Raw genomic sequence first — 11,243 nt, 5'->3', positions numbered from 1 at the left:
AGGAGGAGGAAGACGAAGAGGGAGAGAGAGAGGAGGGAAGCAGGCAGGAAACAGCAGGAGTGGATGATCTGTCTATCCAGTGCCTGGAAGCACAAGCCTGGGTTCTCTGAGGTGCGGGGCTCAGCCTCAGGTAACACTTACCTACCTTGTGTCCATCTAGATGTAGGAAGGGCAGGCCAGGCTTCCCTTAGCATTTTATTCCAGGGAATCCTAAGCACATCATTTTTTACATTTCAACTGTTAAAAAGCTTAAATCATATTACTTTTATTGACAGATCCTAATGGTATGTATTTATATAGTACAATGTGATATCCTATCTATATAAAATTGTGGATGATTAAACCAAAGTAATTAGAATATATGGCCCAACTAGCTCAATGCTGGGAATGCATCATTGGATGGTTTCATCATTGTGTGGTCAGAGTGTATGATGCTAACCTAAACGGTCAGTAGTTCAGTGTGGCCTCTTTAACTGGGGATTGAGGATTGAACCCAGGATCTTTGTGGCAGGGTTTCATTAAGTTACTAAGCTGCCTAGGCTGGGCTCCTATTTGTGATCTGTCTTGCTGTCTCAGTCTCCCACAACACTGGAACTACTGGTGTGCAATACCACATCTGGCTTTAAAATATACTTATAAATGTAGTGTGGTAGTGCCCGTAATCACACCTACTGGGAAGACTGGATGAGAAAGCAGGCTCAAGTCCAGCCTGAGAAATTTAGCAAGATCCTGTCTCAAAATTAAAAAAAAAAAAATCGACTGGGGATGTAGCTCAGGGATTCAATTCCCACAAAATATTGTACTTTATAAAATTTGGTTTAATTTATTTATTTGATACTGGGTGATAAACTCATGGTCTCACACATGGTAGGTAAGGGCAAGAACACTGAGCAATGACCCCAGCCCTTAAAATTGTCTTTTAAAAAATATTTTGAGAGGAGATCTTGCCAAGTTGTCCAGGCTGACCTAGAAATTTTGATCCTCCTGTTTCAACCTCTTAGGCAACTGGGATTACACATATGTGCCACTGCATCTCACTGGCTTTTAAATTTTTGACTTGTGTAGTTAAACACATATACAGGATACAGTGTGATTTTTCAATCCATGAAAATGATATATGTTGATCAGATCAGTGTAATTGGTGTAGCTATCACTTCAGCATGTTAAACATGTATTCTTTCTTTTTTTAATTTTAAAGAAAGAAAAAAGATAAGCATAACAATGAAGCTGAGTTTCAAAATAGGTTATTTGGACAGTTACAATAGTTGATACATTGTGTATTGTCTTTGTAGCTGTTCAGAGTACATGATATAGGCATGATATATAGGCAGAGTATACGTATAGGCTAACAATAATAGCACAAAATTTTCTTGTTTTTTATAATTTTTTTATTTTAAAGAGAATAAAACAAATTAAAACAAAACAGAATAGAGCCAATCAAAACAAAACAGTGTGAGTGATACAGGACTTCAAAACAAGATAATAGGAAATCAACAATGGCTACCATAATGCCTCTTGTTCTTCAAAATAGCTGCCCATACCATCAGACATGGGAAAATCACACAAAACATTATGCAATAGAACCAATAAAAACAAAGCAATGAATGTAATATAGGGCCGCAAAACAAGATAATAGTAAATCCAATATAGCTACCATAATATATCTTGTTACCATTGAAATAGCTGCCCACGCCATCGGATATAACAAAATCAAACAAGACAAAACAGAATAAAACCAGACCAAACAAAACAATGAGAAAAATGCAGGACTTTAAAGCAAGCTAATAGGGAATTAACCTTCAGAAGGTTATCACCTTCAGAAGGAGATCTCCATAGATGCTGTACTGTGTATTGTTATCCTCTAAATAGATGATCAGCTTTAGGCCTGCAAAGTCACTGAAACTCTAAACAGTACAAGAATTAAACTGTATTTTATCTCAAAGGTTCTCATCTCAGCCTGTGTTTCTTCAGATTAGCTGGTCACTCGTGGTGGGGGAAGCCTTGACTGTTCTTGTCTCTCAGCTCGTGTGCTGGGAGGAGCTGGCATCCGGTTGTCTTCCCCACAGCCTGTGCATGGTACCAACTCACAGAAAGTGACTGGCTTCTTGTTTCCTCTCTGTGGCCTGCAAATGGTGCCGACTAACAGGAAGAGGTTGGGGTCTAGTTGTCCTTCCTGTGGTCCATGCCAGTTTTCTTCCTTCCTTCCTTTCTTTCTTTCTTTCCTTCTTTCCTTCCTTCTTTCTTTCTTGATCATTTTTTCATGCTGAGAACACAAAGAATTCAAAATCCTTGCTACTAATTTTTTTGTCACTGGAAATTGAATCCAGGGCTTTGAGCATGCCAAACACACACTAAGCTACACCTCTAACCCCTACATTAGCTATGTTGAAATACACAGTTAACTGTCAATCATAATTGTGCTCTAGAACATTAGAAATTACTTGTATTACCCAACTGCACCCCTGTGTCCATTAACTATCCTCTCTCCATTCTTCCCTCCCACCCATACACTTTCCTGGCTCTGGTAACATATTCTGTTTTCTGCTTCTTTGAGATTAATTTTAGCTTCCACATATAAGTACTCAATTCCATATCTTGGCCATTGTGAATAATACTGCAACTGAGACAGAGCGCAGATGTCCCTTCAACATACTGACTTCACCTCCTTTGAATGTATCTGTATCTGTATTTGATACTGGGTAATAAACCCATGGTCTCACACTATCGATCTATCCCACTATCTATACGTAGTGGGATTATTTGATCGTTTTTAGTAGTTGTTTTTCATTTTTGACAGTGCTTCATACTGTTTTACATAACGTCTGTAATGGTTTACATTCACTCCCAGTGTGTGAGATTTCTCCTTTCACCATAGATTTGACAGACTTTAGTTTCTGTCACTATGACAGTAAGCATTCTAATAAAAAGAACAAAATTTTCTTACAAGGATGAGGCAAGGGTCAATAAGGAAACTGTGTTCTCCCCACGTGAAACCTTTAGTACTGTTACTACATTGCTTTAAGGGAGTGTGCCAGGCACCTGGCCAAGATCCTCAAATGTCTGAATAAAGGGTACAGTGAAGGATGAAGAAACAAACAAATTTAATAATACATACCAGGGGGATTGGAAGGTCAGTGACTCAGGTTGATCAAAGACAAAGAGCTTTTTGACTGATCCACTATTTAGTGAGCACATACACACATTATCAGAGTGGGCAGTGTGCTTTTCCTGGAACAGGGTGTGACTGCCTCGGGCTAGTAAAAAGAAAAAAAGCATTTTTGAAAGGATTTAACAAGGTTCAATGAGGAATCTGTTTTTTCCCCAAATGAAACTTATTTATTTATTTATTTATTTTTCCAAATGAAAGTTTTAATACTTCTACTACATTGTTTTAGAGACCCTTATTGTTCTCAACAAGTCTTTTCCTGTCCTGTGAGGGTCACAGCGTGGCCAGCTGTGGGGCTTCAACTGTGGCTGAGAAAAAGCAGGGAGTTTCCACATTCCAATCTGGCTTACAGGGCAGGACAAGGACGACCTTGGACAGCCTCTAGACTCAATTTGTAATTTGTGATCCCTAACATTTCCCCTTTTCTATTTATTTGATTGTACAAGTTGAATCAGTGAGCTGTGGCTGCAGAGCCTCTAGACACCAGTGGGTTTGAGTTCCCTTGTAGCAGACTAAGAATAAAACCAGAAGACATAAGCAAATCATTATGAGTACAGCAACATAAAGCCAGAAATGAGTCTTGAGATATTTAAAATGATTCAGCTGACTGAGTGCATCAAAAATTTATCCTAATCCTGTTTGTTCATCAAAAATTTGAATTTGATGAGATAGATAATATTTCTCTTTGTAAAGCATTTAGGTCCAGAGTTATATTTTGATACATTGCTTCCTGAATATGTGTGTGTTTTGAAACTATGTTACCAAGGGGCTGGAGGTTAAGCTCAGCAGTGTTAGTGACTGCTTGGCAAGCATGAGGTTGTGAGCTCAATCTCTAGTACCACCAAAAAAAAATTGTATTCTGGGGCTGGGAATAAGCATGAGGTCATAAGTTTGATCCCTGCTACAAACAAAACAAAACAAAACAAAACAAAACAAAACAAAACAAAACAACAACCAAAAAAAAGTTCCCAGTGGTGAACAGACTGATTATAAGGTAGGGTACTATGGAAAATTGGATGGTATTTGTTATACTAAAGCGCCACCATACTGTTCTGTATGCACCATCATCCTGTAACCTGTTTGCTGTGTTAACCTTTGTTCCCTTTGTGGACAGTTGTTCCTGGAATCAGTTGATTTCGAGTTACCTATATTCCTCTCAACCTTTGTTCCCCTTTTGTAAAAGATAGTTGATCCTAAAATTAGTAGACAAAGGGCTGTGAATTCCTGTAAAGAAGGAAATGGCTGACCACTGACCAATGGGTGAAACTTCTCTGCCCTCAAGCAGAGGAGAACAAAAGTCTTCCCCATTCTTGTTCCCCCTATTTTGTGGTTTTTTCTCTATAAAAGTCTGTTCAAATTTTAACCCAGCTACACAGCTTTGCACACTCCAACTGCACTGTGTCGCTGGTGCCAGTTTAAAAAAACTCTTGTTTTTCTTTAAAAAGACATCTTGCCCCGTTTTTTGGACAACATTTTGGGGTCTCGTTTTTGGGGTACAACAGTATTTTAGTGGCACATAAAGCTTTGTTGTAGTTGCAGATTTTCTTTTTTTTTGTTGTTGTTGTTTGTTTGTTTGTTTTCCGGTACCAGGGACTGAACTCACAACTGCCTGTTTGCAAGGCAGGTGCTTATGCTGCTGAGCTAAATCCCCAGTCCCTATAGTTGCAGATTTTCAATTTGATCTCCCATTCAAAGAACAGGGGGGATTAGGCATATATGCCCAATACTCCTGTCCTGTCACGGGGGTTATACATACAGTGCAGACTATGATAGCCGTCATGGCAATGAAAATATTTTGGTACCACCAGGGTCTCACTGTTTACCTCTCTCCATGGTTGCATATTTCTGGATGGCAGCCACACTGTTGATCCATCAACACAAACATAACCTCATCCCCATGTTATTAGTAGCAAGGAGCCTTCCCAGGTACCCATCTAGTTACTACTGCATAACACTTGAGTATGTGGAGAGCTGGAAACAGAAGCTGGCTGCCAATGAAGTTCAGCAGGAGCACATTTACTTTCTGTATGTGCATTCAAAGAATTTAAAATGAAAGTAGCAAGGTCTAATTGTGCTTGTGAAGGCAACTGTACTTCCCCTATTTGAGTTTTAAAATGATAGGTGTGCTCTCTCTATAGTTGCCTGCCCTTGATGATTATAAGGAATTTCTGTGCTTAATACCACAAACAGAAAAAAGAAAGATAAGTCTCTATTTATGTAAGAAAAGCCAGTATCAGTTTTTAAGGTGTGTGAGACTCTCATAGCTTTAAGAGCATATAAACAATGCTGTTGAACATGTCCCACCTTTCCCCGTTTTGTAACTTGAGAAAAAGTATTGTAGTGGAAGTAATGAACTTAACCATTGGTCTCTACTCCCGCCAACAGCAAGCAGGAAGGGTTCCTGACAGCCAGGTCAACAATTGTTATTGGTTGATTTCTGGATGATGACCAATCTTTCTGGGGTGAGATGAAATCTCAGCGTTGTTTTAATTTATATCTCTTGAATTACCAGTGATGTTGAACATTTTTTCATGTATTTATTTGCTATTTGTATTTCTTCATATGAGAAGTGTGGATACATCTCAGATGCTAATTTTTGGATTGAGTCTTTGAATTTGGGGGTTTGATGTTTCCAGTTCTTTACATGTTCTGGATAGAAGTCCTTTGTCTAAGAGACAGTTGGGTAGAACTTTTTTCCTACTCTGTGGATTGTCTTTTCACTCCATTGGTGATTTCTTTTGATGAATAAAAATTTTTAATAAGATGAGATCCCACTTATTAATTCATTTGAAGCACTTCCCATGCAGTTTGTGTTTCATGAACTCTGCCTTATCTTCCAATAGATCTCTACCTATCTTGTCTTCCAGTAGATTTAGTGCTTCTATTTTAATATTTAAATCTTTGATTCACTTTGAGTTTAGTTTAGTGCATGGTGACAGACATGGGTCTAGTTTTAGTATTCAGCATATGGAAAGGCAATTTTTCCAGCACCACTTATTAAAGAAGCTATCTTTCTTTCAGTGAACATGTTATGTCCCTTTGTCAAAATAAGGTGGCTGAGTGTTTGTAGTTGGGTCTGCATCTTGTAGTCTGTTCCACTGATCCTCAGGTGTATTGTTTTGCCAAACCATGCCTATTTTATCACAGTGTCTTTGTATTATAATTTTAAGTCATAGATTGTGATGCCTCCTGCCTTGCCTTTGTTACCAAGGATTGCTTTTGCTATTCTAGGTCTCTTCTGTTTCTAAATGAATTTTAGGGATGTTTTCTCTAGTCTGTGAGGTATGCTAATGGTATGTTTCTTGTGATTGCATTAAATATGTATAACAGTTTTGGAAGTATGGCCATTTTCACAATGTTGGTTTGTCCTATCTATGAACAAGGAATGTCTTTCCATTTTCTGATATCCTCGTCAAGATCCTTTATCAGAGTATTTTAATTTTTGATGAATAGATCTTTTGCTTCTTTTGTTAGATCGATTCCTAAGCATTTCATTTTTTTGAATGCTATTGTGAAAGATGTTGTTTCTCTAATTTCTCTCTCAGTGAGTTTGTTGTGTGTATACAGGAATGCTATTGATTTTTTATTACAATCTTAAAAAAACCAAAATGCAATATCCTAAAAAATCCAAACCTTATTATTGATACTAGTTCCTGCACATTTGCTGTGCTACCATACACATGAAAAAAATCATTAAATAGTTAAGACCATTAAACATAAAAACTTTAAAATCTAACTATAGTAGACCCTCAAAAAGCTATAACCTGAATTTTTAAAAACGTGCTTTTATACAAAGAATTATATAAGCTGTACAAAATCTGTACTTTTTTATACTTAATCTAATGTTGAGCTGCACTTGAATTCACATTCTCAGCAAAACACTTGCCTGAGCACACATATACTTCACATGCCATCACAGGACAGCCGCTTTTCTTCATCTTCATCTTCCTCCTCCCCGTCTTCCTCTTTCTTCTCCTCCTCCTCATCTTCTGGTTCATTCTTCCTTGATTCTGTTGGCCTGCCATGACCATTCTTTCCTCCTTCACTTCTTGTGCCCTTTGCCTGGTATGCAGCAATATCCTTTTCATATTTTTCTTTAGTTTACCTGCTTTTTGTTCATATGGTTTTTATCTTTGGCTGACGGCTCAGACCACATTTCACCCATTTTTTTTTTTTTTTTTTTTTTTGCAGCATCTCCAATGCACAGGCCTGGGTATTCACTTCTGATCTTTGGGTGATGTTCAGGGTAAAACAGGAAGAAGGAAAATGGTGGTATTTTGGGAGTATTAGGATTTTTCTTCTTTCCTCTCAGCAACTCCTTTGGGAGGCCCATAATGTTTAATTTCCCTGTCATAGTGAGATTTATCACTCTTTGCCATATCTTCAAACTTCATCTTTTCCTTGGCAGAATGACATTCCATCTCTCCAAGCACTTCTGGGAGAACTCAGCAAAGTTAACTGAGGAGTTGGGGTGCTTTTTCTTCTGCTCCTCATGTGGGGTATCCCTTGTCCATGGTGGTGTGACCTGGTGTGAGATTTTTCTCAGAGTCCCACGGAGAGGCCAAGTCTGACTAAGATGCTTCCTTCCTGGGGCTCTGGCATGAACCTATTTACTTTGCTATGGATTTTTGAGTGTTGACTTTGTATTGAGCTACATTACTAAATTTTCTTATTTTGGTAGAGATTTTGGAGTCTTCTATGTAGAGCATCATGTCATCTTTGAATAATGATAATTTAACTTCTTCTTTTCTTATCTTTATTCCTTTTATGTCTCTCTCTTGTGTAACTGCTCTACTGCTTCCAGAACTATATTGAATAAGCTTGGTGATAGTGGACATCCTTGTCTTGTTTCTGAATTTAGAGTGAAATATTTGAGTTTTTGTCTCTTTAGTATGATGCTGGCTGTTGATTTGTCATACATGGCTTTTATCATATTGAGCTAAAGATTATTCTGAGGTAAAGATTATTTTGTCAGGTTTTTTTTTTTTACATGAATGAGTGTTGGACTTTCTCAGAAGCTTTTTCTGCATTTATTGAGATGATCATGTTATTTTTGCCTTTGGTTCTGTTGATATGGTGTATTATGTTTATTGATTTGCTTTTGTTGAATCATCCCTGAATTCATGGAATGAATCCTAGCTGGTCATGTATAATCTTCTTGATGATTTACTACTATTTTAGTATTCTAGTATTTTATTGAGTATTTTTGTGTCTATGTTCATTAGGGAGATTCAATTTCTTTGCATTTACATACACGTGTTCTATGGGCTAGTATATAGTCTGTTTTAGAAAATGTCTCATATGCAGCAGAGGAGGTGTATTCTGATGTTGTTGGATGGAACACCAAATTTCTAAGCCCATTTTTTCACAGATATGATTCAGTTCTGTTATTTCTCTGCTGATTTTTTGTCTAGTTGGTCTATTTCTTTGTGACAATGGGTATTAAAGCCCCTCATTACAACTGTGTTATTGTTTATTTGGTTTTCATGTTTAGTAATATTTGTCTTATATTGTTGGGTGCTTCTGTATTTGGTACATATATATTTTGATTGTCTTCTCTCCCTCTTGAATTTTCCATTAGTATGTATATAGCGACCTTCTTTATCACTTTTGCTCATTCTTAGTTTGAAGTTGATGTTGTCTGCAAACAGAATAACTACTCCTGATTTTTTCTGTGTTCCTGTTACATGGAGCATTGTTTCCCATCCTTTGACTTTCAGTCTATGAGTTTCTTTTTGAGTTACATGTGTTTTTTGCATAAAACATATTGTTCAATCTTGTTTTTTGATCCATTCTGTAAGTTTGTTTCTTCTGATTGGTGAACTGAGGATGTTTACATTTAATAGTTATAACTGATATGTATTGACTTATCTTTGTCATGTTATTTTTCTATTGTTGGTTCCATACTTTACCCCTGTTTGATTGCTTGCTGATTGGTGGTTTCTGTTGGTTATTCCTGGAATTGTGGTCACTTTTATCTCTATCTAGTATGTCTTTTAATACTCTTTCTAGGGTTGGTTTGGTAGCCATAATTACTTCAGTTGTTCTTTGTTATTGAAGTATCTTATTTCTCCATTAATTTTGAAAGACAATTTTGCAGGGTACATCAATTCAATCTGAGTTGGAAGCTGTTTTCTTTCAGAACTTGAAATTCTTCACTCCAAGCTCTTTTTGACTATAGAGTTTGTATTGAGAAGTCTGGCATGATTCTGATGAACTTTCATTATAGGTGTTCTGAGTTTTTTTCTCTAACAACTTTTAATATTTTGTTCTTGTTTCTGAATTTCTGGGACCTTGATTTTTATATGTCTGTGTGTAGATTTATTTTGATTATAGCTAATTCAAGTTTTATATGCCTCACTTATCTGTATGTCATTTTCTTTCTCCATACTTTGAAAATTTTCTATTAGTTCTGCAAAATTTGTTTGTGTCATTTGTGTTGGCTCTTACTTTTTCATTGACATCAATTATTCGTATATTATTTTTCTTTGCATTGTCTTTCAACTGTTAATTTTTTTAATAGGAAATCAACAATGGCCACCATAATATATTTTGGTATCTTCACAATAATTGTCCATACCATCAGGCATATCAAAACGAAACCAAACAAAACAGAACAAGACTAGTCAAAACATAACACCGAATAAAACAAAACAGTAAATCAGAACAAAACAAAACAGTGAGAACAATACTGCACATTGTTTTCTTCAAAATAGTCACTCAGGTTAGGAGACACAGGATAAAATAAAACAGTAAAGTGGAACAAAACATTGGATTTCAAAAACAAGACAGGGAGCAATCCCCTATAGTTGACACAATGAACACTGCCATCCTCCCAGTAGATGCCTAGACCACCAGTCCCAGGCCCGCAGAGTCAACCAAACAATACAAGGACAATGCTATTCCCTTCCCCTAGTTGCTATCATCTCACTCTGAGTCCTGCAAATCAGTGTGGGGGTGGAGTGCTCTTCTGGTTTTACAGCCTGTGCGTACCAGCTGGCTCATGGCTTCTCTTCTAGGTGAGGCTCCTTCTGATCAGCATGGCAGAGCTTGCTTCATGGGAAAGCATGGTTTTTCTTCTGGTTGAGGGTCTTAGCAATCAGCATGGTGGGGCTTGCTTCATGGAAAGACCCAAGACTTTTTTAAAAATTTTATTTTGAAAGTAGTAAAAATGTAACAGCACAAGACAGAACAAAGCTAATCAAGACAATGCAGTGAAATTGGTACGGGATTTCACAGTAGGATACTGGGAGAGTAGTAATAGGTACTATGGTATATCTCTTTAACTTCACAATAGTTGTTCAGTCAATTAGGTATAGCAAAATCAAACCAAATATAGAACATTATAAAACCAATTGAGAGTACTGAATAGAGCAAAAGAAACATAACAAAACAAAACAGTGAAAACAACCTTTGCTTTCAAACAGAAGATAGAAGGAAATCCCCCATATTTGCTATACTGCATATGGTCATCCTCCCAAGAGATGCTGAGACAACTATCCCCAGTAGCTCTGAGGGGGAGAGAGGGGGAAGAGTGCTTGATTTTCAGCCTGTGTGGCAGTAGGCTCACAGGTAATGGTTCTCTTCCTGGCCCAGGCTGCAGGTGCTTACCAAGAAGCAGAAGAATAAGCTGCCTGAGTCCCACCATGGTCATTCTCGCAAGTGCTGGTTATCCTCCTGGCCTTCGCTGGGGTGCTTACCAAGAGGGTGGGTGAATAAGCTGCCTGAGTCCCACCATGGCCAGATCTCAGGAGCGCTGGTTCTCCTCCTGGCCCACGCCACCAGTGCTTACCAAGAGGGCGCATGAATAAGCTGCTTGAGTTCCACCATGGCCTGATCTCGGGAGCGCTGGCTCTCCTCCAGGCCCAGGCTGCAGGCGCTTACCAAGAGGGTGGGTGAATAAGTTGCCTGAATCCCACCATGGCTGGATCTCAGGAGTTCCGATTTTCCTCCTGTCCCACAACTGTTGATTGTTATTTGCTAATCTTTTGTTATTTTCAAGAGATCTTTCCTTTCATGAGCACTACTTGTGATCCTTCCTCAAGGTCTGAAAGTCTGTCTTCAGTTTCATTCTAAC

At 37.9% G+C, this 11,243-nt stretch overlaps 1 pseudogene; it reads right to left on the bottom strand.

Moving 5' to 3' along the window:
* Positions 1-7,069: 7,069 nt before the first annotated feature.
* LOC100725250 (high mobility group protein B2-like) lies at positions 7,070-10,820 on the bottom strand (annotated as a pseudogene).
* Between the last annotated feature and the right edge of the window lie 423 nt (positions 10,821-11,243).

The sequence above is a fragment of the Cavia porcellus genome, unplaced genomic scaffold (genome assembly GCF_034190915.1).
Source record: "Cavia porcellus strain 051 isolate PalLab524CR breed Dunkin Hartley unplaced genomic scaffold, mCavPor4.1 scaffold_25, whole genome shotgun sequence".
Classification (NCBI taxonomy): domain Eukaryota; kingdom Metazoa; phylum Chordata; class Mammalia; order Rodentia; family Caviidae; genus Cavia; species Cavia porcellus.
Note: the sequence above shows the minus strand (reverse complement) of the source record. Positions and strands in the feature narration are given on the sequence as shown.